Here is a 6,490-nt window from a genome sequence, read left to right as displayed (position 1 = left end):
AGAGAAGGAGAGAGTGATTGAGAAATTTTTTTTTTTTTTTTTTTTCATTTTTTGAGGACCAAAATTTCACAAGAAAGCTCATTCCATGAAAAGTAAGAAAAGACCATGGGTCTTAACAAAAGAATACCCAATTCATGAAGTTAAGAAGGACCATGAAGGCCCAAAGTCCCAAAAAAAAAAAAAAGGAAAAAAGAAAGGAATAATAATAATAATAATAATAAAGAAAAAAGAAGAGAATCTTGGTCAGGCTAGAGGAAGGATCCCGGTCAGGCCAGAAGATATGCAGCAAGAAGAAGGATCCCAATCATACCAGAGGATATGCAGCAAGATGTATATTCATATTTCCAACAAAAGCCATTAAAAAATCCAGCAAAACTAGGTATTGTCTTTGTAACTCATGGTCCAAGCCCGTGGAATCCCGAGTGAATAGTGAGGGAGAAATGGTTTGGTTGGTAGGGGAGTGATTTTTGGTGAAAGGAGGATCCCGAAGGTTTCCCTTGGTTCATATATTTGCTTGGAATGCATGAACCAATGGAAAACTCAGTTCCCCCATGTGCATGACACCTCCCCATAATTTCCTCTCAATTGTCATTTTCAACAAAATTGTCACAGTACACTAAGTAACCCACCCACTGTTTTGACTTTCCAAGAAGGAATCTTTCACTTATAGCTAAAGCCAAATGTCCCTTTTGAATTATAATTGCCTAAATAAGCTAAATCTCTGCCCAATGCACCTTTTCAAGTTCCAGAGGACATGGTTTTACCCAACAGACCTAGGACGTCCTCGCCTGGGGTACCAAACAGGAACATATGTGTTTCACATGTTAGGAACATATGTCACTATTTTATGTAATTGGCTAATCCTTTGACAAAATACACTTTACTTGTATTTGGGTAGATTTAGGATGTGTTTAATACTTCAAGGAACAAGAGTTCAAGTCTAGTATTGAAATCATGCAAATCTATCCAAGAAACAAGTGAAGAAGTGCTGATTTTTTAAAGCTCAATATCTACTCGACACCTCTCAACAACTAGGCTATCTATCAAGCTCTTCAGCTTCTTTTTATAGCAATCTTGATACCTCTCGTTAGCTAGGTCGATCAATTGAGCAACTTTCTGTCCCCTCGATAGCTCGCAACAGATAGGCTCGATAGTTTCTCGACACCTTTCAATTGATCAAGAATTACGAAATTTAGATTTTCAGATCTGATTTTTGTCTCATGCTTATGTATTTGTGTAGGGTTTTTTTTCTCACAACCCTAGACATATATAAAGCTTATTTTAGAGGCCGTCACATAAGAGAATACAAGGAGAACATATGCAAAAGGTGACCGATGCCTTATTCTCTCTGAAAGAAGCTACTGCATCTTTACGCCTTAGGGTTTTGTAACCAAGTGCTTCTTGATCTTCATTGTTGATGAAGTGAAGAAATTTACAGCCAACAGTCTTCTTCAAGTTGGTGTATTAGTCACATACTAGGAGCCGTGCATCATTGATTAATCACATACTTGGATCCATGCAAAAAGGTTGGCGTTCATATATTGAAGAGTTCAGAGATTCTAAAGCAGTATAAGATTTCTGCTGTAAGTTCATCTACGGGGATTGTAGAGTCTAGGGACAAAAGTTTTGTACTAAATCTGAAATTTATCTTTACTATAATGGATTGCTTTTGAGGAAGGTTTCCTCCCAGGTTTTTTACTGTGAAATTAGTTTGTTTCATTGGTTTTCCTAGGTCATCATATCTTGTCTTATTTACTTTTCCGTTGTGCGTGATATTGACATGATATTAATGTTTGTTTGTTTTAATAAGTTTTATTCATAATAAATCTAATTAATAACTTAGATTTAAAACTTGTTAATTCTATCAACCGGGGTCTAAATTTCCCAAGATAAGGCATAGCATCAAGGGGGGGGGGGAGAAAAATGGAGATTTAGAGAGATAGTTCAGAGGTTCAAAAGATATATTCTTAGAGTTTTAATATCCCAGCAAGGAAGAGAAAGAAAGAAACAAAATAAGAGAGCCAAGGTGAAGGAATTTGTCCCATATCCTTGAGATCATTCAAAATATCACTTAGCCTCCAAAGAAACATATGCCAAAACATGCACACATCAGATATCACTCTCTCTCACAAAAATCCTCCTCACCTAACTATTTTGGAAGGCAATGCCCAAGCAAAACTACTTGGACTTGAGTTCCAAATCCCACAAGTCTTGTGCAAAAGCACTAAGTCTGTGAGAATTGGGGTCAAGATCCTCGTGGCTAAATCATTCTCATGAAATTCATTTACATATATGTATATGTATTAAAATGTATATCATCATCTAAGAAACTAACAATTATTTGAAGATATGTGTATTGTATAGTTGTTCTTGTGCAAGACCTATAGAGGTAAAGGAAAAGGACAAAACTCCATTGCATAATAAGCATGGAGAAAGATTGTATAGTTCAGAGAATCAGCATTCTGGAATTACAGGCCCAGTACGTCCGAGGTAGCACGACAGTACGCCCGGGATATCAAGTGAAGGAACTCTTTTAAATGTTTACACAATAAAAGATAAGTCTTAAATATTCTATTTCAATCTCTTTCTCATTGTGAATATTATGAATAATTATAATGGTATTTTATTGCTTAGGAGGAATCGCATTTTTGCCTTGAGGAGCTTTATGTGACTTGCACACAACTTGGTTCGTAATCAGCCCCCATTTAGCTGCGGTGAACCAATCCCAATCCACCAAACAACAATTAAAGGGCCCAAGATCCTTGTTTCTAATTGGGCCTGGGTACTGTCCAAAAAAGGACCCACACACATTTAGACATTGATGTGGAATTTTTTAATGTCAATTAAAATTTATTATTATTACTTTAGTAATCACGTAAGCTTTTAAGTGTGCCACGTAGGCCTTTTTCGTAAGTGAGTTGACTTTATAGAGTAAATTGATTGCTTTGAAAAAGTGCAGACCAAATTACAAATGAGAGGCCAATGGTAATTTTGCCTATACTCAAACTAATTAGCAAAGCGTGCAATGCACATAAAAATTTAAAATGTATAATTTTATATTAAAAAAGTTATTTTCTCTCTCTTTTGTTTTTTATATAAATATGAAATTTGATAATTATGATAGTTATTAATAGATAGTTATTATGATTATGTTTGTATATGAAATATTAAATATGAAATTTGATCATCATTATTGTTATTAATAGGTATTTATTATTATTTTTTAGAATCAAAATAGGTATTTATTATGATTGTGTTTTTATTTGAAACTGTCAAATATGTAAGTATGGTTATTAATAGATTTTTATTATAGTTGTATTTTTTTTTTTTTTTGGATGTGATATTATAGTTGTATATGTATAAGGAAGTATGGAACTATTTATTCTAATATTTTTTAAAATATACAGGAAAAACATTTTAATAGATATATAAAATTGTAAAACCTCAAAAGCTTACGTGGTAAAATACTATGAGATGGACCAAAAGTTAGATGTCTTCAATTCCTTAATTTTATATTATAGATATTATTGATTGAGATGGACCTGGTTACATACACCATTCACTTTTGAAGTCAAGCAGTAGTGTCTTTTCTTTTCATTTTTTTTTTTTTTTTTTTTTTTTTTTTTTTTTTTTTTTTTTTTAAAGGAGAGTTTGGGCTTGAATTATTGTTAGGCAACTGGCAAAGTCCAATAAAGAGTTAAAAGCTTAAATTTTATTGCTATGACAATGAAAACCTCACATTTTCATTATTGGGCCAAATTAAACCTCACCCCTTTCTCCATTAGTATGATTTTCTTTATAAATATTTTTTTTTTTACAAAACAAAATAAAGAAAAAACTTCTTCAAGCTTGTCTTGATGCTTGATATTATTTTTTCCTTATCTATAAACTTCATTATCCTTGAGCAACCGGTACCATAAAAGTGCTTCTTCAAAATAATAACCAGTCAAAGAAATCTATTTCTTATTTAGTTTCGGGTGAATGAGTTCAACATATCACTTAGGTCTTGACTAGTTTGGAGATATATATATATATATATATATATATAGTACGTTTAGATACAGCTTATTTTGCTGAAAACTGAAAACAATAAAAAAAATTTTCCGGTTACTGTTCACTTTTTAAATTACTATTTATTTGCCTTAATGCACTATTCATGTCTTATGAACAGTGCAAGAGGTGCTAGTCAAAAAAAAAAAAAAAAAAAAAAAAAAAAAAAGAAAAATGCAAAACGTGGACGTGGACGTGGGATCCAAATGTTCACATAATTGTGCCAATTGAATTATTAGCCCAAAATAAGAGGAGTAATCATCTCTCTCTAGCAATCAACCAAATAAAAACTCAATAATATACTCTATATCATATAATTTTATATCAAATGTCTATTTAAGTTTTATTTTTTTTAAATTTTGGTACCAAGTGACTATTATAATACTAACAAAAAAACTGAAATGGGATATGCAAGACCAATTGGGAGCACTGATAGTTGCAGGGCTGAACTTTGGGCTTTAAGAGATGGATTGGTGATGGCAAAGGAAATGAGGCTCAACAGCCTTGTCATTGAACTTGATGCGCTGAGTGTTGTGCTTCTCATGACAAATAACAGTGCCAATTTGCTAATGGAACCTTTATTGACTGATTGCAGGAACACCTGTTAAGGGAAATATCCAATAAACAAATTGTTCATGCCTATCGTGAAGCTAATCAATGCACTGATGCATTGGCAAAATTGGGAGCAACTTCCTTGTCTTCCTTTATTGTGTTTTTGTGTCCACCGCCTGTGGTGGATAATATTTTAGCTTTTGATAAAGCAAATATTTGTTGTAACAGACTTGTTAATTCCTAAGTTTAATGCAATTTCCTTGGTTTACAAAAAAAACAAAAAAAAAAAAAAAAAACTGAAATGACCATCTCACTTATTTAAATATTTTTAACAGCACAAATTCCAATTTTCCACATCCATATCATTGCTCTTTTATATCTACATTATATGTCTTTAATACGGGTGGTAAAGGTCAAATTATATGATACAATTTCTTTGATAATAGTCAAGTGTTAACAGTATGAACTAATGTAATAAATAGGTCATATTAAAACCTTTTTGGATCTCCTCTTTTCTAAAAGAACTAAAATATATAACATCAGAATGTGCAATATTGTCTAACTATGCAAAACCGATTCTGACAAAATAATTATAAATAAATAAATTGCAAAATCGTTGACAAACTCTGAAAAATAGTTGCAATGAAACTACAAACTAAAATTTAAAAGGAAAAGAAAAAAAGATTGCTATATTGAATGAGAAAAATATCAAATGATGCATGTAACGTAAAAAAGTTGAAAAAGTCTTGTTCTATATCATTTAAACAAAAGATATGTTTATTTTTATATTATTTTTTACAAACAAAAGAAATTAACTCAATATTAGCCAAAAGGATAGAAAGATCCTATAATTTGGTGGAAGGGGAAGAAGAGAACAAGAATAAAAAGCATTACCTTTTCAAATGCATCATTCGATTATTAATTGTTTATAGCATTCAAAATTTTTTACATATGTTATGGAGTTGTTTTTTTATTCAAGATTCTGTTTAAAAATTGAAGTGGGAGTGACTTCATTATTAATGTTAATAATCATAGTTATATATATAGAGAGATTAAATTTTATAAGGATGGGGTGTAAAGATACTCAGTGTTGTTGAGTTATCCCACATCGATAAGGTGTGATATTGAGAAAGGGTTTATCACTTGCTCTGCGAAACTAACTGCTGCATGCAGTTTTGGTGTTGACGTGTGAGTGTATTCCCTTATCTCATCCCTCTTCCCTGATATGTGTGTGTGTGTGTGTGTGTGTGTGTGTGTGTGTGTTTCTCAAATAAAAAAAAGATACTCAGTATTGTTGAATTATCCCACATCGGTAAGGTGTGATATTGAGAAAGGGTTTATCACTTGCTCCGCGACACTAACTACCACATGCAGTTTTGGTGTTGATATGTGAGTGTATTCTCTTATCTCATCCCCCTTCCCCTATATATGTGTGTGTGTGTGTGTGTGTGTATGTGTGTTTCTCAAATAAAAAAAGATACTCAATGTTGTCGAGTTATCCCACATCGGTAAGGTGTGATATTGAGAAAGGGTTTATCACTTGCTCCGCAACACTAACTGCCGCATGCAGTTTTGGTGTTAGCGTGTGAGTGTGAGTGTATTCTCTTATCTCATCCTCCTTCCCCTATATGTGTGTGTGTGTGTTTCTCAAAAAAATTAAAAAAAAAGAAAAAAAAGAAAAAGAAAAAAAAAAAGGATGGGGTGTAAAACTCATGTTTTACACCATCCAATAAGTGATTGCCATGTCAGCATTTTACTTAAAATTCAATACATCCTACCACACCTAATAACATCTCAATAAATTCCCAATTTGGTTAGATTTATATATGGGTATTAGAATTGATTTAGTGTGATTGTATTTATTCTTAAATATGTGATAAGATGATGT

This window comes from Quercus robur, chromosome 4 (genome assembly GCF_932294415.1).
Source record: "Quercus robur chromosome 4, dhQueRobu3.1, whole genome shotgun sequence".
NCBI lineage: Eukaryota > Viridiplantae > Streptophyta > Magnoliopsida > Fagales > Fagaceae > Quercus > Quercus robur.
The sequence above is the reverse complement of the archived record's forward strand: the minus strand, read 5'-3'. Positions refer to the sequence as shown.